The 23609-nt window shown below is 41.7% G+C and overlaps 2 long non-coding RNA genes across 3 annotated transcripts in view; one reads left to right on the forward strand and one right to left on the reverse strand.

The window, feature by feature from the left end:
• LOC123366103 overlaps window positions 1-23609 on the forward strand; it is a 43884-nt gene that overhangs the window by 15315 nt on the left and 4960 nt on the right. For both annotated transcript variants that reach the window (XR_006577927.1, XR_006577928.1), the window contains exon 3: window positions 9993-10163. This is a non-coding gene — a long non-coding RNA (uncharacterized LOC123366103). The remainder of the gene's footprint in view (window positions 1-9992; window positions 10164-23609) is intronic.
• Window positions 5148-8998, reverse strand: LOC123366104. The gene is made up of 3 exons (XR_006577929.1): window positions 8909-8998; window positions 7617-7736; window positions 5148-6109 (listed from the first exon to the last, which is right to left on the reverse strand). It is a non-coding gene; the product is annotated as an uncharacterized LOC123366104 (long non-coding RNA).

Here is a 23609-nt window from a genome sequence, read left to right on the forward strand (position 1 = left end):
CAGGCCAGCCAAGTGTTTTTAATTGTAGTGCTGACATCCTCTCTGAGTGCATCCCAGACCTAAGGAAGAGTTCAGTGTAAGCGCAAACACTTGTTTCTCTCACCAACAGAAATTGGGCCCAAACACATAAATAGTAATATCTAGATGCTATGATGAGCCATGTTCAGTATGTAGTAAATTCTCTGTAAATAGAGGACAGAATTGTCCTAGGATGCTCTAGTGAACTGAGCATGTAACTGGGAATCAGAAGATCTGGGTCCTAATTCCTGGCTCTGCCAGTTTTCCTGTTTGACTTTGGGCATGTATATCACTTGGGCAGGCTCTCTTTGGAGTCTGTCATACCACTTCTGAATTGACGAAAGATTTCTTTCCTCTCAGGGATGTAGTATGCAGACTTTTCCACACCCTTAGCATGGGAAGTAAGCACCAGCCTGCTAAATGGTGGTGCAGAGGTACAGAGTGTTCCCCACATGACCATTGTGCCATATACAGTGGGTGAATATAATGTAACTGAATATATGCTGTACATTATTTACTTACATGTCATTTCATTCCCATTTAATAACATGGGATGTATCAGTTTAGAAACATGTAAAAGGGTCTGAGAAGCATAAAAATTATCTTCAAACCACTCATGTAATAAAGGGGCCAAAATACAATGACAAATCACCAACACAGTAGCATTTAGTGGGTTGGCTTGTGCACTATGTGATGCTCTCATTGCAGAGACTTGAGTACACCACATACAGTAAGCAACAAATGAGTCTAATATTGAGAATTCAAGACCTCTTTTGTTTAGTGGTTTCTATACTCCTTGATTTCTATTGTTCCATTCATTATTTTAATTTTTTTACAGTAGCACCTATAAGTAGTCACTGAAGAAACACAAATTCCCTACACACATTGGGCCATATACTGCCCTTGGTAAATGCATACAATTCCCAATGGTATTAGTAGAGTTTCTTATGCAGTTTGAGGACAGAATAGGGCCTATTTAGAACACTCTAAACCCCTTTGAATTTAACTATGGAAAATATTTGTTTGTTAGGAGAGTACATTATAGATAATTTATTAATTAATTAACTATATACTATTGAACAAATAACGCTTTTATAGCTTTTTCTTTTAGGAAAAAAGATCAGCTGTTTTACATTTCACTATGACATATGCTATTTAGCTTTTCTGGCATTAACACCAGTAGTATACTTACTAAAGTAGGTCAACAGTTTATTTGATGCCTCTGTTAAGAACAACTTTTTACAGTACTGTGTATGTGTTGTGATAAAACATTGAGTCATTCCTGTTACCAGCTGCAGAGTATTTTTAGTTGCTTTCACATTAGGTGCAGAGTTATTTAATTTTACTTGTACTTTAACTTTTTCTCTGGATTCCAGTTTTGGAGCATCGTGAGAAGTCAGTTGTCACTCCTCAAAGGGTTAAGTTTTTGCTAACAAATATGGACTATTAGATATAAAAACCATCATTGTTTGATATGTCAAATAAAACATTTGTCAATCAAAAGTCTTTAAGCACTGGGCTATGTGACATTTACTCTTTTATAAACCGACAAAGTCCCTGGTGGCATGCCTTTTTTCCTCTCATTTAAATAGTGGTAGGAGAACAAATCATACTTCAGGGCAAGTTGATAACTGCCAGTCACGATTCCTGCCTTGTTTACTATAATGAGCAGGGTAATAAATGCATCTGACCATTTCAGCTGGCATTTGCATAGATGAATGATTTGTCCAGTCAGTCGCTCTCCAGTGATTTGGGCCTTTTTGTCAGCACAAAGAGCATTCAGTCTCCCTGGAATTTACAGCAGCCAAGCTCTCATTAGCAAACATCCTTTACCATGAATGATTCAAATAATTACCACTGAAATAATAAACTGTTTCACAAAAACATTTTATTTGATGGCTCCAAACATCAACTTTTCTGAATTGTTGACATTCAAATAAGCTAGAGAGCTTTTTTGTTAAGCAACAATGATCCTCTTGTACAAGGGTGGGCATTGTTTTACCTCCAATAGACCTTTAAACTTGGCCAGTTATCAAATGTGTCCCTCAAACTGCTAGCCAATGTTCTGGGTAATCAGAGGGCATGGACCAGATGGAGCTAGAGTAAAATTACATACTCAAACTCCAAACAAATTTTTGTCAGATCTACTTCTGATATCACAAGCATAAAACTCCAGACTAATTAACAGCAGCAACTTATCTGTTTGCACCTACACCAGTAGTATAATTATTAAATGGCCTTGCTTACACTGAGCTGTTCAAGTGTGAGTTCTCTTCTGTAATGGTATTTATATGTATAATTAAGTGCTATTTGATATAGTTTTGGAGTTCAGTCAAATGAGCAAGCAACAATTATACCCTATAATCTTCTATAGTGCATGGCAATAGGCATGATGTCAGTGCATTGCCAAATGCACAGCACTGGGCAAGCAAGAGTTCCTGTTATCACCTTTTTACACCCATTCCGTCATGTATAATTTAGAAAGTTTTAATAAACTTGCATTGGTGCAGTGCATGCACATATACTATGGATATCATAATATGTATGAATGTGTTTCCTTTTCACTGTGGTATTGTTGTGCGTGTATGTCTTAAAATATTATTTTAAATATAACAAATATCTTAATTGTAACAAAGATCGATTAAACGGGATTAAATTGCACATTGTACGCCTCTCTTAGCTGCAAAGAAATAGTCAACAGAAAGGGAGATATTTTTCTTACAGCTTAAGAAATTTCTTCTTTGAGTGATTGCACTTGTCCATGCCACTCTAGGTGGCCACACCTAGTGCACAGTTGTTGTTGTTTTTTCCACCAGTGGTACCCATTGGGGCAGTGTGAGCACCCTCTGCTACCTCATGCCAATTTGCACAGGTATAAAGGGCGTAGTGACCCCCACTCTGTTCAATCCCTTCTTACTGCCTGTGACAGTTGTTGTAGCATGTGTTCTTGCCTTTGAAAGCCCTTCTCTGTTTGTCTGTGTATATAGTACCCATTTGTTGTTTTGTCTCTTTTAGAATAGTGTAATAGAGTAGATTGGTTAGCTATTAAGATTGTGACTTCTCTGGTTGCTGCATGGGTACCGGTGCTAGTACTATGATCATGCATAGGTCTTTGGGTTTAAAGTCTTGCCACTCTTGCACTAAGCCTATGCCTGTGAGTGACCCACACCCCAGCTTTCTCAAATGCCTGGGGAAATCTCATATGAGTGACAGCTGTCACATCTGTAGGGGTGTTAAGCCCTGTTCTAAAAAAGACAGAGCAACCAGGCCCAAACATTTTTTCATGTTAGTGGCTCTTCGTCCACCTCCAGAGCCTTCTTGCAAACAGAGCATCAAGCACGTCCTAGTTGGCAAGGAGTGCATCCCCCGTTTTAACAGAGCGGAGAGGCCATTCTGTGTCCCCAGTGATGCTGAAGTGACACTACATGTCACTCAGGGACTAGGTACCAGAATCTTCAAAATCTTCAGCACTAAGATCTAGTAGAGACAAGGGCACTGGAGTGCACTGAAAGAAGAAGCACTCCTTGAGGCTGGTCTTGGATCAAGGGAGGGTCATTGACTCTAGAGCCTAAGCTGGGACCATCGAGATTGAGCCCTGAAGGGACAGCAGCAGTGTTAAATGTCCAACCACTGGTGCAGGACTTGATCCTGGTACCATCAATGCTGGAGGCATATGCAGTGGCATGAGAACTTCTAAACCTTTTGGTACTGGTTTCCCCAGCCATTCAGAGTGCTTCATGCCTGGTATCTACCTTTCTGATGCCTAATATTCCAGCTCTGATACACCATGTGGTTCTGACAGTGCCTTCAGGCCAGGTGCCTATGTACACATTGGAGCCACAAATTGGCAATTGCACAAAGACTAGTGACCTAAGCATAATTGGATTCCAGTACCATACTAGTGGCCTTTCTGAATTAGGGATTCCCACTGCATGCGGTTCATCCCCAAAGCCCCCACCATCTGCCTCTTGGGATAGACATCAGAAGCATCCAAGCCAGAGTCAGCAGCTGCCTGCTGTGGGTACCAAGACCAATACCAGTCCAGAGGAAGTTCCTCCAAGAGGTCCACCCATCAAGGAATTAGGGGAGGCTACTTCTCAACAGCCTTTGGTTTCCTCTTCCCCCTTACCTGATGAGAGAGTGATAGTGAACAGTACTTCTCCCCAACCCAGTGACTATAAGACTAATCAGTAGCTGTTGAAAAGGATGGCTGTGGTGCTCGATATTCAAGTGGAAGAAGTCTGTGAAAAGTCACATAGGCTGGTAGATATATTAGCCAGAGCAGGACCCTCCAGAGTAGCTCTCCCAATCAATGAAGCTATCTTTGAGCCTTTCAAGGTGTTGTGGCAGGCCCTGTTTTCCCTTCTGCCTATCTCAACGACAGTAAAACAGAAGTTCTACGTCCCCTCTCAGGGATTTGAACACCTATATAGTTATCTCTCTCGGGGCTCCTTAGTGGCCTCAATGGCTAACAAGAGAGAGAGAGATAGGGTCACCAGCCGTCGATGCCAAAGTGGAAGGAATCAACAAAGCTGGATTTATTTTGAAGGAAGCTTTATTCCACAGGAGGGTTACTACTTAGAATTTCAAACTAGGAGGCTCTGCTGGGCTGGTACAACTATACCCTGTGAGATAATGTTTTTACATTCAAGGACAGGCTAACAGATAAGGTGAGGCTGGAATTTGCTGCTGTGGTATAGGATGGCAGACTAGTGGCCAGGCCAGTTTGGATGCAGTGGTCTCTGCAGCCTGTGACATGGCATTGGCCATCACTATGCAGCAGTGTTCCTGGCTGCAGTCATCCAGTCTCCCTACAGAGGTTACTCCTGGGGGGATTATGCACCAAAAAATTAAAAATTCTGCAAATTTTATTTGTCAAAATAATGCATCATAATCACACTTGTTTTGGTAATTTATTTAAACTACAATACAGAAAAAAGTCACAATAACTATTCAACATTTCCTAAACATATGAAAGTTAAATTACAAACACTTGGCAACTAACACCCTGCATTTCAGTTATAATCCTGGATTTTCATTTAAATTACATTACAGAACACCAAACAGCAAAACTAAAAAAAAAAAGTAGAATTTCATTTTAAATTGCTCAGACTTTCACACATGCAAGTCATACAGTTTTGCTAATCATTGTCCTGGACCTGGCTGGGTACTTTGGGAAGTGCTTGCTTCTAATTGTCCTGACATTTTATTAACTGCTTGGTAGATGTTTTATTTGCCCTCAAAGTCTTTTTTTTTTAATGGGTAAGTAAAATAAATCCCGAGCTGTAATTTAACCCCATTGTCCACTTTGGCACAGGAAAAAAGTGAGAAAGCACATAGATCTTCCTAGATGATTCCCTTACTGTCATTTATAAGGCTTTACATCACTTTGACAATGCAGGGGCCTTAAAACTTTTACAGGGTTTATGCTCCTGGGGAAATTGACTGAGAATGGGAACAGTAAACTAACAACAGCAACATTAACAATGTTACTATGCAGGCAGGCTGCTACATTTATGTTTGAGGGACAGAGTCTGTCTTGTGCTTAATAAAAAGACCTAACTCTCCAAGGTCCCCAGACAGCCGCAGTAGCAAGCGAGAGGGACAGGGTCTCTCTCATTGGCAGGCATGCATGCCCCGCCCAGACCCCTGACCATGATCAACGTCTCCCCTGCAGGCATGCACACCGAGACCCCCTCCGCCTACAGTGATTTGCGTCTCTGAGGCTGCTCCAGGCACCCTGGAACATACGTGCTGCCTGGGCTGCTGGGGAAGAGGTGCATGTCCCCCGGCAGATTTTTTTTTACTTTTTTCTGTGTGGGAGGCACAGAAATATGCGGGCCATATGAATTCTGTGCTCTCGCAGGGGTGCAGAATTCTGTGAGGAGTAAGAGGTCAAGCAGACCATCCAAGACCTCTCATTTGAGGGGCCATCACTGTTTCAGAGAAGATAGATAATAGGCTGCATAGCCTTAAAGACTCAAGGGTGATGCTTAAGTCGCTGGATATCTATATGCAGGCAACAAAAAGGAAGCAGTGTAGACTGCAACAGTTGCAATGATACCCAGGGTCTATTCTTCATTCCCAAGACCTATCCAAGAAAAAAAGCAGAGGTTACAGGAGGCAACGACCACCACTTTCCTTTTCTGTAGCTACCAGTTCAGCTAGACAAGCTAGCATATCTAAGCAAACATTTTGATGAGTTGATTGAGGACAGACTATCAGTCCTGAGAGTACCATCTTCTCCTTCCCTTTCATTTACTAACCGTTTATCCCACTTCCTAAGTTCTTGGTCCCACATCACCTTGGATCAATGGGTCTTAAGCACAGTGGAACTGGGATACCCCTTCAGTTTGTCTGTTCCACATTCCCATCCTGGTTCCCCATCCCTCTTCAAGGACCACTGTCATAAATAAACAGATCAGGGTTAAGGTCTCTTTTACCGGGAAAGGGTTAACAAGCTCAGTAACCTGAGAAACACCTGACCAGAGGACCAATCAAGGGACAGGATAATTTCAAATCTCTGTGGAGGGAAGCCTTTGTCTGTGTTCCTTGTTTGCTCTGTGTTCTCTCTTTGGATCTAAGAGAGGCCAGACATGTCTCCAAGTTCTCCTGGAGTAGTTCCTACTATCCAATAGTGAGTATTAATTAGAAAGGCGGATTAGTCTTATAATTTAATTTCTACATTTGCAATTGTGTGTTTTGCTATAGAATTTCTTTAATTTTGTACTGTTATTGCTTTTACTGAGAAAGAAGGGAGGGGGAATTCTCTCCAGAGATTGATAAGTTTAGACCCTGGTATTACAGAGACAGTTACTTTCTTTTTATTCTTTAATAAATCTTTTCTGTTAAGGACTTGGTTGATCTTTCCTTGGGTGAATTCTTAGGGAAAGGGGAGGAGGGAGGAGGAAGGCATCCCTCTGTAGTTGAATCCCGGTATCTCTCCTAGGAAAAGGGAAGGGGGAGGAAGCAAGGGGGGAATGGTTTATTTCTCCTAGGTGTAAGAACTCCATGGATTTGGGGCTCTTGGGATCCCCAAGGATTTTGGGGAAGGACTGTGTCCCAATACACGTACATTATTGGGTGGTGGCAGCTTTTACCAGATCTAAACTAGGATTTTAGTTTAGAGGAGTCCATGCAGGTCCCCATTTTGGAACCCAACAGCTCTAAGTGGGGGTGAGACCTATGACAACCACTCTCACAAGTTAGTGCTAATGCAATAGGTCCAATCTCTCCTACATATGGGGGCTATAGAGGAAGTTCCCCGATATCTAAGGGGAAAGGTTTTTATTTCTGCTACTTCCTCATCCCAAAAGCAAAAGAGGGTCTCAGACTTATTTTAGATCTAAAGGAGTTAAATAAGTAACTCTAGCTTCCATTATTCCTTTTCTGGACTCAGGGGACTGGTATGCTGTCCTCAACTTAAAAGACACGCATTTCCACGTGGCAATCCATCAGATCCCCCATATGTTCTTCAGGTTTGTAATCCACAGGTCCCATTATCAATTCACAGGGCTACTATTTGGGCTGTCATTACAAAATGCATGGCAGTGGTAGCAGCATTCCTGAGAAAGTCAGGAGCCCACGTGTTCCCTTACCTGGACAAATGGTTGGTTAGAGGCTGTTCCAGGTCTCAAGAACTGTCCAATGTGGCCTTTATCCAGTCAACTTCGATATTCTAGGACTTCTAATCAGGATGGACTAATCAATTTTGATGCCTGTGCAGAAAATAGAATTAATCGGAAAAGTTCTGGACTTTACAAAGACCAAAGCTGCCTTGCCACAGCTGAGATTCCTGAAGGCACATCCTGTCACCACAGTGTGCAACTGCCTCAGACTTCTGGGGTATGTGATGGCATGCATGTATGTGGTTGAACTCGCCAGACTGCACCTCAGAAAATTTCAAGGATGGGTAGTATTCCCTGAGCTGTCACCCTCTAGATATGGTGGTATAAGTATCAGAGCAAGTTTTGTTCTCCTTGGACTGATAGACAGACCTGTGAATGTCTGCATAGGACTCCCTTTTGCTTCCCCACAGCTAAACCTTACCTTAGTTACAGATACATTGGCCCTACGTTGGGGAGCCAACCTGGGATCCCTCCAGACTCAAAGTCTTTGGTCTCCTCAGCATTTGAAAACACATATAATCATCAGGGAATTGCAAACTATCCATTGAGATTGTCTGGCCTTCCTTCCATATCATGGATATTACAGTAGTTATGTTCTATGTGAACAGATGGGAAGGAGCCTAGTCCTCTCGCTTGTGCCAAGAGGCAATTCTCCTGTGGTTTATGATTAACCAAGTCCATTCACTTGAGAGCTGCATATCTTCTAGGAGTGCAGATTACCCTGGCAGATCAGTTGAGCAGGTCATGCATCAATCACCACAAGTAGTCTCTTTGACTGGATGTGGCCAGATACATCTTCCAGTCCTGGGGGACTCCCCAAGTAGATCAGAAAACAAGAGTTTTCTGCAACAAGAGTCAACAGAAAATGCCATACATTTTTTCCCCAAGGGGTCACAGGCCAGTTCATTGACAGATGCCTTCCTTCTCTGGTTGACCAACCTCCTATATGCCTTCCCTCTGATCCCTCTCCAACCCAGAGTCTTGTTGAACCAAGACAAGGCTCATCTCATACTAATAGCCCTAGTGTGGCCTTGACAACACTGTTTTTTGGCATTGATGGTCCTATTGGTCAAACTTCCACTATTTCTCCCCCTAGATTCAGATGTGATCTCCCAGGACCATGGGTACCTTCTCTCTTCCAACCTGCAGGTCCTCCATCTGATAGTGTGGATGCTTCACGGCTAACCCCTTTGGAAAGGGGTTGTTCAAGGGAGGTGCAGGAAATATTTCTAAATAGAGAGCCTTCTACTAGGAGCACTTACCTGCCAAAATGGAAAAGGTTCTCCATCTGGTCCCATCAGAAAGGTGTTTCCCTGCCCTAGGCACCTAGCCATCATGTTCTGGACTATCTGTTAATTCTGAAACATGGGTTAGCCATTAGTTCCATCAGGGTTCATCAGGAAGTGATTTTGGCTTTTCACCCCTCAGTAGATAACCGCTTTCTGTTTTCCACTCCAGTATCTATTGGATTTACAAGACAGGTTGTACCCACAGGTGGAAGAATCTATTCCCCCATGGGACTTGAATCTAGTGCTAAGAAAGCTGGGTCTATTCTTTGAGCCAATGGTATCCTGTTTGTTGCTACACCTTGCAATGATGGTAGCCTTTTTGGTAGCCATTACTTTAACTAGGACAGTGTGGGAGTTACAGGCTCTGGCAGCAGAATTTCTCTACACAGTTTTCTATAAGGACAAAGTTTACTTTCGCCCTCACCCAAAGTTCCTTATGAAGGTGGTTTCCAATTTTCATACTAAATCAAATAACTTACTTACATACTTTCTTTCCAAAGTTTCATAAACAAAGATGAGAAAAAGCTCCATACTCTGGATGTTAGAAATGACAGGTCTTTTTACCTGGATCAGACTGAGCTGTTTAGGTCAATCTCACAGCTGCTCATTGAAATTGCAGACAGAATGAAGGGCAGTCATGTGTCCTCCCAAACAATCTCTTTATGGGATTTCTGTCTCTATTCATTTGTGTTACCAGTTGGCTAAAGTAACACCCTCAAGTAGGATATTAGCCCATGCAACCAGATCTCATGCGGCTTCTGCGTCCTTTCTGACTCACATGCCCATCTTGGACATTAGCAGGGCAGGAACTTGGTCATGAGTCTGTACCTTTGCCTCCCACTATAATGCCAGATTTGGTTGTGTGGTCCTCCAATCCTTATTCAACTAGACCATGAGTCTGTTTCCATTTTAAACTGCTTGTGAGTTACCTACTGTGAAACGGACATGTGCAATCACTTGAAAAAGAAATGGTTATTAATCTATTCTGTAACTATTTGTTCTTTTAGATGTGTTGCAATGTCATTTCACAACCCACTCTCCTTCCCCTCTATATCAGAGTCTATTCCAGAAGAAGGAACTGTGGGGGCGTCAGAGGCAGCAGAATGTGCTCACTTTGCCCTGACGGGTACTGCTGAGGGAAAAATCTGGCAACTGTGCACTACGTGAGCACACACCTACAGTGGAATGGATGTGTGCGCTACATCTCTAAGAACAACAGTTACAGAAGGTTAGTCACCGTTTCTAACATTGCTTCACTTTCAAATTTAGTAGTGTTATACATAGAGTGATGAGCTGGGTGAAAGGGGCAACAATAGCAACCATCTCAAACTGACCAAAAAAATCTTGGTACCCTGATGTTCATGCAGAAAAAAACTAATGTGGTCCTGATTCTCATTTACACTATGGTCTCGCTATACCAATCTGACAGCGTAAAGGGACCTTAAAGTGAGCATAAATTACTTACCTTCCATAGTGTAACGGGCCCTCAGTGCACATGAAAAGAGCTAAAAATAGGTCTTACTTGTAATGCAAAAAGGACATTTCTTAACATGTAAAATCTATTAATTATCAAGAGATAATGCAAAAACTCAGAGCTTGCTTTTCAACACAGGTGCCTTAATAGGAAGCCCAAACGGGACATCAGATTTACATACCCATAGATAATTGCCAATTAAAACACCCACAGAGATTGTATCTTTTAGTTGTCTCTATTTGAAAACTGGGCCCAGTTGTGTAAATCAGTGGTTCTCAAACTAGGGCCGCCGCTTGTTGAGAGAAAGCCCCTGGTGGGCCGGGTTGGTTTGTTTACTTGCCACATCCACAGGTTCAGCCGATGGTGGCTCCCACTGGCCGCGGTTCACCGCTCCACGCCAATGGGGGCTGCAGGAAGGGCGGCCAGCACGTCCCTCGGCCTGCGCCACTTTCTGCAGCCACCATTGGCCTGGAGCAGTGAACTGTGGCCAGTGGGAGCCATGATCAGCCAAACCTGAAGAAGCTGCAGGTAAACAAACTGACCTGGCCCACTAGGGGCTTTCCCTCAACAAGTGGCGGCCCTAGTTTGAGAACCACTGGTGTAAATCGCTTAGCTAAAAGCTAGCCTTTAAAAATTTTCCATTGCTATTTCCCACACAGTTAAGACCATTCAGGTTAAACCTTGTTCATTTTTTTTTTAATCCTGATGCTTTGTCTACTCTGTAGCAGCACCAAGACTACATAGACTGTTTTTCATTTCATTCTTCAGCTTGTCAGGCCCAACATGAGATGCAGAAATCACATTAACATTCAGGTTTGGTAGATATATATTTTAAAATTCTAGAGCAGTCTGATGTTTATAGAACTGAGGGACAAACAGAACTGGCTGGAGCCACATGTAACATGACCAAGTGCTGCACACATTTCCAGCAGCCTGTGGTAGTCTCACTTTCCAGTGGCCTAAAACAAGATAGCTGTTCATAGCTCAATGTGGATAACACAGATTCTACTTTAGATCATATAGGATTACTACTGCTTTTTGGATTCCAGGACAGTCTGTTTAAATGCCTTCAGAGACAGACCCTGGACACTAGTGTTCAATTCACAGTTTGAATTTTGAACATCCTTGTGATGATTACATTCCATCGTTACTTAATACTTGCCTGCTGCAGCTATAAATGTTGCTTCTGTTACCTTGAGGGCAGATGTTAGAGATGACAATCAATTGGAGTACTTCATCCCATGGCTGGACTCACACTATGTACATCCTAGACTAGGTTACCACAGTTTGGACACTAACAAGTACCAGCATTGTTCTAAGGCAGCAAGTGAACGAGGAGAGAGCTTCCTTCTAGCCAGTTAAGTAAGAGCCATGCTAAGCTTCTCTCCACTGAGAGTTGCTGCTTGTAGATTGTACAGTACATATTCTAAGTTCACACTACACTGAAGCAGCTGTATGCTTATGCAGTGAGAGTCAGACATTCTGTTAAACTGGGAGAAATGTGCAATGGTCTCACCATCTGAGCACCCCATTTAGCTCAAGTTTAGAACTAGTGCACAGTTTAAGGTTCCCTCCAGGAATGGATTACAGTACTCACAAATTTTGCCAGGGCACTACATTATTGGCATACTATGAACAATCTGTCTGCTCCATTCCCAGGATTCTCCTCGGCAAACACAAACAGTTGTATCAAAATGTGTAGTTAAGTGCTACTGTGATGACAGAGTCATGGGCAGTCAGGCCTAGTGGTCAGATCCAGAGTTGGCCCTAGTGGTCAGAGCTAAGGGTCAAAACCAAAGACAATGTCAGGTACCAAGCCAAAGGTTAGAGCCAGAGACAGCGTCAGAGGTAAGGTGGAGGAGCAGAGACCTGGAGAAGGGCAGGACAGCAGGAATTGGGAGTAGACAGGAGCCTAGGACAGAAGCCAGGAGCAGGTGGGAAAGCAGGAACCTGGAGCAGACAGAAGTGCAGGGCTCAGGAGTCATGTAAGTAGGAGGGGTTCATAGTAACAGCCAGCCAGGGATTCCCCTAGTTGCTTGGACAACTTCCTGGGTTAGATAGAGTCCCTCAGCTAATCAGGGGGCTGGATGTTTCCCCCATTTGAGAGCTTTAGGGGTGGGGCCCTCTGTGAGCTAACCCTTCCCCGGCTACCCCAGTGAGCTGCTGGATGGCAGTTGTGGCCTGGGGCCCAGGTTCAAGGCCCGTGATCCCTTACAGCTACAGGCAAACAACTTTAAATGATTAGGATGAAACCAAACTCATTTTCCTTGGCTGAATTCAGTTTTCCAGCTGTAAAAATGTAGCTATATAAACTAATTTTTATAGCATTTTGTTACATTCCATTCTGTTCTGGTAGATACTAAAAGTCAGGTATTTGTAATACCTTTTAAATAAATAATTGTTGTTTCTACCTGCCATTAGTCTCTGAAGCTTTAGTCACTGAACAATATTTATTTATTCAAATAACTTGCATATTATTCATCCAGCTCACTATGTTCTGCTTAGACTACATAATTTAGTTCATCAAGCAATTACATCTCCTCACTTTAACATGGCTACAGTCCATTGGAAAAATAATATTTAAAATTTGGTCAGTATTTTTCCCTAATAATTAAGACACTTCCTGCCTTATTTATCATTGGTCTTTGTTTGTGTAACAAATAAACGTAGCAGTACTGTGCAAACCTAGTGAAAAGAGTAAATCAGGCCAGCAGTAGTAGTGAAAGTGTCACATCAATGTACCAGTAAGGTGCATTGTAAGAAGCTGTTTTAGATCAGCTTCTGGTATTACTCTTAATCATGACAAGAAAAATCCAATTAACACTCATGCTATATAAGAAGATGCAATTTTTTATTTTCTAAAGATCTGGCAAGGTTTTTAGCAGTAGATTAAAAATTCTAAAGACAACAGCTTTTTGTAAACGTGTTTTACTTGCAGTTATAATATCTGTAGTGAAATCAGTTAATTAAAACTAGATTTGCAAAGTACCCTAAAACTGCCATATCAGAACAGCCATTTTTAAAGAATTTAATTCAAGCTTTTTCAAGTTGCATTTTAATGAAGCTGTAATGATATCCAGCATTTAATTTTATCATATACTGATATCCAAAAACCCTGTTTCCCATTTAAAGATGTTTGTATGGGATCTGTAATATGTTATCGTACAAACTACTGAACAAGTTTGCCATACATTTCATTTTTAAGGTGAAATGTGCCATATTTATCATTAATTTTTAAGCAGTATTCTCCATTCTACTGATTTCATTGGGAAGGTTACTGAAAAACTGATAGCAAAATATGGCCTATTATCTTTTCAGTGTCTTATGGATGTTAAATGTATTTCCAGAAAGTGGCACGTGTAGAGCCTTGTACACATAGACAGAATGTTCCACAATGTAGCAGATTTCACAGGAAACCTTATTGCCAGCATGTACAACATATTGGGTCCAGTGGGGTCAGAATTTCACCCAAGGTATGTTCAAAGCATTAGATGTCATATGGTCAATACATTACATTTCACCTTTAGTTGTCACAAACTACACCACACTATCTTATGTGCAATCTTTTCCCAAAGTGATTAGGAGAAATTAGTGAAATTAAATTTCAGGCATAATATAAAAACTCCCAATTAGGGTGAATGACAAAGTTTTTATTATTCATTTCATGTATATACATACATACATATACACACACATGCAATGTGCTGCAAGAACTGGTTGAGGCTTTAAAGACATGAGCAGTTACTCCGTGCTGTGAGATAAATGTTAAGGTGAGTCAATTTTTAGGTGAATAAACTGATCTTTATTTAGAAAGCAGCTCTCTGAAAATTAGTAACTTCCTTTTATTTTTCTACTCCCAAAAGCAAGACATTTGCCGTTGTATTCTGTTTGATCTTAACTAGAGGAAGGTCAGAGTTTGCAATGGTGCTAGAGAATTTATGAAGCTCAAATTGGTCTATCACTTAACTTACTGTGCTTCCAGCTATTTGTCTGATACTCACATTTTAAAATAAAGGTTATTTTTTCAGTATAACATTTTCTTGAACACTTTGGTTCTTCTGTAGCAATACATATAGTTTCTCCAGAAAGCACTCAGAGTACTGAATACAGTGAGTGTGTTGACTAATTCTCAGTTTTCTAGACCCTCAGGCTATTCAAATGACCTCTTTGGTGAGATTTACCCACAGGAAGTGAGAAAACAGGGGATTGTGACTCACATAGGAAACAAACTTTTCCAAATCAAGATGAGAGGTTTTTTTTTGCAAATGATGAATGTTTATGGCCAGAGGCACTGGAAAGTGATTTGCCACCTTGGTATAAACAAGCTACCGTGTCTTATGGTCTGAGACACAGTGACAATTTAAAAACCGCACCTTCTCTTTGTTTAAGCAAGCCATAACGGTTTTGTTGTTGGGGATTTGATTGGAAATGGGAAATCTGTCCTAGTATAAGTCTGAAAGTCTGAGGACCATCCTACAGAACTCATCCTTGCTGAAATCCAGGAAGGGATTCATGATTTTAGATGTACAAAAATTTGAAAGTGTGCTTTTAATAAATAAATACTAAAATACCCCTATTTTTGGAATAAACTACTGAATTCTAGTGGAAAAAGACCCTATATGAAAGACTTTGTCTGACTCCTTCATGGTACATCCCTCAGTTAACTGGCCTGGACTCTTTCTGATGATGGGCCAAATTCTGGTCCCTACTGTTGCCCCTTGACATCACTCTGGCAGGTAAAGAGGGTGCAGTGAGTCCTGGGGAACTCCCCAAGCACAGGGATGATTAAGGCTGATGTAGGCAGTCCTATGCGACCCTTCTGTGCAGCCTCCAGTGTAGGATTGTGGATCAGGGCTGGGAGAATGTGGGCTGACGTTCACAGTGTTATGGCTATCCTGGGCTGAAGACTATAAGCAGCATGCAAGGCTGGCATACTTTAGAACAGCCCCTGAGATGGCTCTAAATTACACTGGAGGGTATGATGGCCCATAGAGTAGCCAGAATAAAGAATGTATAAAGGTGGCACAGAGTCACCCTATTGTTTATCGTCTTTAATGGCCCAGTGTCCCAGTCCTTCTAAAACTTTTAGATTTAGGACTCTAGTAAACCTCTTAGATTTAAGACTGTGCTGGAAAGGATGGAGAACTGATGTATTATGAAGAAAGTTACTGAGGACATTGAACCAGATTCTCAGCTGGGATCAATGAAGCTAGATTGATATGAAGCAGTTGAGGAGCTGGCCCCCCATGCCTGCAAAGGCTTCCCAGTTTCACAGAGGAAAGTGCTCGCAGGCTGTCCTTGCTATGCCTTTGGAAAAGTTGGGTAGCACATGATCCCAATAGCACAAGCTATTGTGCAGGGAAGAGGGGGAAAGGAGTCCAGGAGAGCTGGCTGTATTTTAAAAAAGCCTTATTGAGGGCACAGGAACAAACCATCCCAATGTGCAGAAAGAATAGCAAATATGGCAGCTTGGCTTAACAGTGAAATCTTCAGTGAGCTTAAACACAAAAAGGAAGCTTACAAGAAGTGGAAACTTGGAAAGATGACTAGGGAGGAGTATAAAAATATTGCTCGAGCATGCAGGGGTGTAATCAGGAAGGCCAAAACACAACCGGAGTTGCAGCTAGCAAGGGATGTGAAGGGTAACAAGAAGGGTTTCTACAGGTATGTTAGCAACAAGAAAAAGGCCAGGGAAAGTGTGTGACCCTTAATGAATGGGGGAAGCAACCTAGTGACAGATGATGTGGAAAAAGCTGAAGTACTCAATGCTTTTTTTGCCTCGTCTTCACAGACAAGATCAGCTCCCATACTGCTGTCCTGGGCAACACAGTATGGGGAGGAGCCCTCAGTGGTGAAAGACCAGGTTAAGGACTATTTAGAAAAGCTGGACATGCACAAGTCTATGGGTCCAGATCTAATGCATCCAAGGGTGCGGAAGAAATTGGCTGATGTGATTGCAGAGCCATTGGCCATTATCTTTGAAAACTCATGGTGATCGGAGGAGGTCCTGGATGACTGGAAAAAGGCAAATATAGTGCCCATCTTTAAAAAAGGGAAGAAGGCAAACCCGAGGAACTACAGACTGGTCAGCCTCACCTCAGTCCCTGGAAAAATCATGGAGCAGGTCCTCAAGGAAACCATTTTGAAGCACTTGGAGGAGAGGAAGGTGATCAGGAACAGTCAACATGGATTCATGAAGGGCAAGTCATGCCTGGCCAACCTGATTGCCTTCTATGATGAGATAACTGGCTCTGTGGATATGGGGAAAGCAGTGGATGTGATATATCTTGACTTTAGCAAAGCTTTTGATATGGTCTCCCACAGTATTCTTGCCAGCAAGTTAAAGTAGTATGGGCTGGATGAATGGACTATAAGGTGGATAGAAAGCTGGCTAGATTGTCGGTAGTGATCAACAGCTCAATGTCTAGTTGGCAGCCGGTATCAAGCGGAGTGCCCCTGGGCTTGGTCCTGGGGCCAGTTTTGTTCAACATCTTTATTAATGATTTGGATGATGGATGGATGGTACCGTCAGCAAGTTCGCAGATGACACTAAGCTGGGGGGAGAGGTTGATACGCTGGAGGGTAGGGATAGGGTCCAGAGTGACCTAGACAAATTGGAGGATTGGGCCAAAAGAAATCTGATGAGGTTCAACAAGGACAAGTGCAGAGTCTTGCACTTAGGATGGAAGAATCCCATGCACCGCTACAGGCTGGGGACTGACTGGCTAAGCAGCAGTTCTGCAGAAAAGGATCTGGGGAGTACAGTAATGAGAAGCTGGATATGAGTCTGGAGTGTGCCCTTGTTGCCAAGAAGGCTAATGGCATATGGGGCTTCATTAGTAGGAGCATTTCCAGCAGATCAAGGGAAGTGATTATTCCCCTCTATTCGGCACTGATGAGGCCACATCTGGAGTATTGTGTCCAGTTTTGGGCCTCCCACTACAGAAAGGATGTGGACAAATTGGAGAGAGTCCAGCAGAGTGCAACGAAAATGATCAAGGGGCTGGGGTACATGACTTACGAGGAGAGGCTGAGGGAACTGGGCTTGTTTAGTCTGCAGAAGAGAAGAGTGAGGGGGGATTTGACAGCAGCCTTCAACTACCTGAAGGGGGGTTCCAAAGAGGATGTAGCTCAGTTGTTCTCAGTGGTGGCAGATGACAGAACAAGGAGCAATGGTCTCAAGTTGCAGTGGGGGAGGTCTTGGTTGGATATTAGGAAACACTATTTCACTAGGAGGGTGGTGAAGCACTGGAATGGGTTACCTAGGGAGGTGGTGGAATCTCCATCCTTAGAGGTTTTTAAGGCCCGGCTTGACAAAGCCCTGTCTGGGATGATTTAGTTGGTGTTGATCCTGCTTTGACCAGAGGATTGGACTAGATGACCTCCTGAGGTCTCTTCCAACCCTAATCTTCTATGATTCTATGAAGAGGTTCTCACTCCACTTAGCCATGTCTCTTCAGGGGCACTGAGCACTGTTGGCTCAGCACTGCTTAATAATAGCCTCACCCCCATACACTTTGGGAAAGCAGGCAGCTCTATAATGGCTGCCTCTTTGTGGGAGTACTGGAGGGGTGTGGACAGGCACCTTCTTCCCACAGTGCACCTACATGCTGCCTCCCTAATTTGACCTGTAGTGTCTACTACATTTAGTTCAAGATTATTATACAGCAAGAAAAGAGTTAAATGCAATTTGCTCTAAACACAGCAGTACAAAAGGATATTACTCCTACGTATACCAAACTTTCAAATGCCTGTCATATTTTCTTGAATGAAAGCCCTATTGGTTATTTTTCATTATACGAAAAATTCTTTTCAGGAGAATCAAAATCAACAAAGAGATTACAGATAGCAATTCCAACACTGTGCATATTATAGAGAACAAGCACAATAAATAAAGCTCTGTATTTAAGCAAATTTGTGGAAAACTTATTGAAACAGACCTCTTATATATATTTTAGAATGAACATACCGTAGTGCTCCTAAAAGGCATTAGACTGATTGTAATGGAAAATCCTGTATTTATGCCTAGAACGGGTGCAGCAGGGAGCCTGCCATATTATTTACTAGTACTACAATAGTGCCCAATCTCCAAGTGAGATTAGGGTCCCATTATTCTAGGTGGTGTACATGCACATAGTAAAAGAATCCAACACAGTTTACAATGTAACTAGATAAGATGGAAGGTGTGAGAAAGGAAATCTTAACCCATTTTTTTAAATAGGGAACTGAAATACAGAGACATGTATTATTTGCCCAGGGTCACTGTGGCAGACAAAATTTTAACCCATATCTCCTCAGCCACAGTTCTCCTCAGCATCCTGCTCTAACAGTGGGGAAGAAGCATATGTCTCCCTCAGCAGCTCTCCTCCAACTGAGCTGCTGGGCCGGCCTTTTATACTTCTCCTTCCTGTCCCACCCCTCTGCTTCCAGCATGCGAGGCGTGGCCTTCCTGGTTCTGCTCACCAGGAGGCTTGTGGTGTTCCCTCTGCTTCAGCCTCTGAGGGTGGCCATGCCTCCTCGCTACATATATCCATATTTGTTTTTCTTGTATACTGGACACGTTCTATAATGTGCTTGGTTTCTTTGTTTATTACTGGAAAAAATCAATAAAACATTATTTTTTAAAAAGGATGGTACAGAGTCAAAGGGGGGGAAGTGCTGCCTTTTCTTTCACTATTTTCACTCTCTTCTCCCTTGCATGCTAAAATTTGAAGTATAAATTCGGTTAATCTCTGTAATTTGAATGCACAAAGAGAAAAGAGGCCAAATTCTCTGCTTGTATAAATTGGCATAGCTCCACTGAAGTCACTAGAGCTACACCCATTTAAAACACTAGTAGAGGATTTGGTCTGAGGTATCTTCATCTCACTGAGATTCTCTTGGTAACTAGGTTCTAAATAACAATTTAATATATTTTAGGGTTCAGAAAGAAATGGTGGTGGTGTCTTTAAGAGAACCTGCTCTTAAGAATCAAAGAAAACAACACCGTGCACGCAATTATGAAGTTAAAGAAGTTATGAGACTAAGCTCTATAGCCCTTTACAGTGTTACACAATGTGTCATTTTATTGGGAAGAGTTTGCCATCTGACTTCGCTATGTGAAATTTCAAGATGATATTTTAAAATCTATCTAAACCAGCAAGAACATAAATATAAAACCATGAATATAAATATAAACCATTTAAAATATATCTAAAGTGAGAAATCCAGGAAGATTCTGATCATAGAAAAAACTCCCAGATACCTGAATTTGTCCACATCCATGTCTCTCTCTGTAAATATCTGTCTACTCATACTCATAAATATTTCATTTGGCTCTAGTTTGAATTTGGATTCAGCTCCTTACCTACACAGGCAGAGTTCACAAATTGCTTGCTTAGTGATCTTGCTCTATTTTGTGTGTGTAGATATGTGACTCTCATGGTCAAAATAGAAACAAACTCCTTGAAAAAAATCACTACATGACTATATTGTCAATTTTCTGAGTAGGACTCTGAACATTCCAACTTCTCTTTGGATTCTTCCTGAAAGATTCATTATAAATTATAGTCAATTAGCTGTTCAATTCCACATGTGTGGGAATAAAATGAGGAACTTATCATACAGAGCCATTTCTATAGCCAGTTCTAGGATACCATCCTGAAGAAAGCCAAAAAAAACCTTTTTATAAAGCCTCCCTTCCAGGTACCTGAACATGTTTGTAGATAGCCATAGAAATTTTGGGGAAATGTATAAACCAATTGCATTATCTTTTAGATGACCCCATCTCATCCTCAGCACCTACAAATTAAGAATGTTATTGCTGCATTTCACAGCTATTTCCTGTTTGTATTTTTTTAAGGTTTTTCATTAATATGTATTAGAGAAAAAGAACAACCCAATCATACATGCATAACCTGCCTTTTCTATCTGTTGTCTCCATTAGCTAACATCCAGGTGCAGGATAGATGTTCAAGGATCTGATTCAGTACAGTAAATCCTGTGTTCCTGTCAGGGAAAAACAAATGGTCAAAATCACTGTTTTTTTCCATGTTCAGCTAGCTCCCTCCAAACTAGTTTACTTCTAGTCTAAAATCAGACATTTGAAGTTCAATAAGAGACTGAAAATGAGCACTTAGAATTCATGTGTCTGGTGTCTACATGTGTTATGTGTCTACAGGTATAATTGTCTATGAACTTTTCTCTCTTTTCAGGCTTTAAACAGTGGAAAACACATTGTGTGTTTAGAACATGCAGCAAGTTACATAACAATACTGCATGCAGGTACACTGAATGCAAATCCATATTAAATAATAAGAACATAGAACATAAGAATGGTCACACTGGGTCAGGCCAAAGGTCCATCCAACCCAGTATCCTGTCTTCCAACAGTGGCCAATGCCAAGTGTCCCTGCGGGAATGAACAGAAAAGGTCATCATCAAGTGATCCATGCCCTGTCACCCATTCCCAGCTTCTGACAATCAGAGACTAGGGACACCATCCCTGCCCATCCTAGTTAATAGCCATGAATTTATCTAGTTCTTTTTTTATAATGGCACCAAGGGGTGGCTTAAGCACAAAAGAATCAAGGTGAAGAAGCATAAAACACAAATTGTGCATTTAGACCCTGATCCAGCAAAACACTTAAGCATGTGCATAATATTAACAACGTGAATAGTGCCATTGAAATTAATGGAATTGCTCACATGCTTAGGTGCTTGAGGGGTCAGGGCCTACTCTAAGAATAAAGGTAAATAAACCTTATCGTATCTCAGAAACTACTGGTTGCTATTTTATTTGGGATAAAAGAAAAAAAAATCACATCTTGAATGTGCTGATTATGTCTGCAGTTCTAACATTGAACCATGCCTTAATGGTGTGTGGGGGATTATGTGTAGGTGAATATAGGGGGTATATCAGACAAGCAGTATACATTTATACTGTGCATTGGAAGTATCATATTCCGAAACCTGGGCAAACAAACATAAATGTGTAGGGTAACCATGTGGTCATTCAGAATCCTTCAGCTTTTTTTCATATTCTCATATTTTTCATGTCCCCTCACTTGGTAATCAGTTTATGTCTTAGTGTGGGTGACTTTCTGTATACAAAAAAGGAGGAGGTGTCATAGCATGTCATAATATTGTGTCACTGGACCTGTAAAACTTGAATTTTCCCTTAATAGAACTCTCAGTCCTTCATGACCTACACTGTTTCCTCATTAGGACAAAATTCTCTCTAATCAAGAAGGTGGATATTGACTTCATTGTTTTGTTCTCTTTAGAAGCAGACTCTATATAGGTGTAGTTCTGTATAGGTACAGTTGGAAAGAGCAAAGTACTGGAGAGAAGATCCACCATGTAGATCTGAGAGGAAAAGTAGTAATTCACCCCTGCATGAAAGACCCATGCAAGTCCACTTATGCCTTCAGTGTACAGGGTTAAGTAGGGCTCGAGAATTTGTCAGGCCCTCTGCAATGGGACTGAATTTCACCCTCAGATTCTAGATCTACCTTATAAATTAACAAAATCTGACAGCATATTATGAAAACAAACTTTTTTTGTTCCCCCCAAAACAAAAGGTTAAAAAAAAAAGAAAGCAAAGCATGTCTCTTAGGCTCTTAATTTTTTTTAATTCATTTTTCTTTATTACCCATATTATGCGTTTATTTATTTATTTTAGTGTAGTACAGTAGGTCCTGGGATCCACTGCTCTATGTAAAAACCCTGAAAATGTTATTCCTTTCACCTACTGTACATTCAGAAAGCAGATAAAGGAAAGCATATTCTGCAAATCAAGTTGGTTCAGTTCCATGCAAAATGTGGACTTGACTGACTGCAAGCAGAGCTGTCAGCTTGTACAGACTTCACTGTCAAGAGCTGTGTCATCTGTCAGTGTCTGTTCCAGCTCACTGTACCACATAGAGGGAATGCACTGTTGCCTCCCAATTGATAACACGCTGCCAGGAGCATGTTACTTTCTCATCTGTCTTCTTGTAGCTGTCAAAACTGGAATCCATTAATTAGTTTGTTCTTGTGAATTTTAGTTGTTCTGAAGACATGTAAATTTCAAAGTAAGACAAAAAAAATGCCAAGGTGCCAATAGGGGGTTCACAAATTCTAAGTGGCAGTTATTAAGAACAGTAAGTGCTGGCTAGCAGAACTCAATCTAAGTGAGTGTAATGATGTGGCAAGTTTCACCACTTTGCTTTTAATCAGACCGAGCTGCTTACAGAAGCAGTGATACAATGACAGTTAAGGAGAGGGGAAAACAACAAGTCACCAACTAGTTAGGACAGCTGGGTCAAGAAGATACTACTTGTTTTTTTAATTTTATGATTTCCTTTTTACCTGTTTTCCACCTCCAGTGAGTCATATTTTTTTGATTGAGCTCCGTTTTCGTGTCCCATGAAAGACTACTGTGATTGCTGATGCAGATAAGATTTTGTAAAATCCATACATTTAAGACAAGGTGCCTTAAATGTAATACACCCAGCATTCAAATCTACAGAATGATTGCTTTGTGTAAAACTGCAAAGGTTAAATACATATATTTTTATGTGTTTTCATGTATCTCTCACTCACACAAACTCCTCTTCCTCTGAGCGGTGACAAAGAAACTTAAGGGAAAATTTGCAAAAACTCCTAAGTGACTTAGGCACCTAAGCCCCATTTTCAAAAGGGACTTAGGCACTTAGATCTAGATCCTTAAAAGTACTTAGGTGTTGCTCCGTTCAGTGTTGAAACACCTAACCCCTAGGCAGCCTGCTGCCTAGTTTAATTTTCAGCCCCAAGCCAGGTGCCCAGGCTCTCCATACAATGCACGAGGGGATTTAGGCACCTAAGGCAGGAATTTTCAGAAGCCGGCAAACTGAATGGAGAGCCACTGAAGCTTGCCAAGGAATAAAATGCAAAGAAAAGGAGTGGAGAGACGAACGGGACTCAGATACCTAAGTGGCTGACCAGGAGTGGCCCTAGCCATTTTGCTGGCTAACATGCAAAATGTTGTTCTCCACCTCCCTCTGTGGTAGAGGGGAAAAAAAGGCTGGCCAATCATAGCAGAGCAAAAACAGCTGGCCAATCTGATCAGAGAGAGAGAGAGAGAGAAAAGAAAGCACAGCAGCACCAGGGCAGAGGCTCTGCTCACTTGCCCCTAAACTCAGCCCTGTGGTTGAGCTAATGCATCTAGTTCAGGGATCGGCAACCTTTGGCATGCGGCCT

This window comes from Mauremys mutica, chromosome 3 (genome assembly GCF_020497125.1).
Source record: "Mauremys mutica isolate MM-2020 ecotype Southern chromosome 3, ASM2049712v1, whole genome shotgun sequence".
Lineage (NCBI taxonomy): Eukaryota > Metazoa > Chordata > Testudines > Geoemydidae > Mauremys > Mauremys mutica.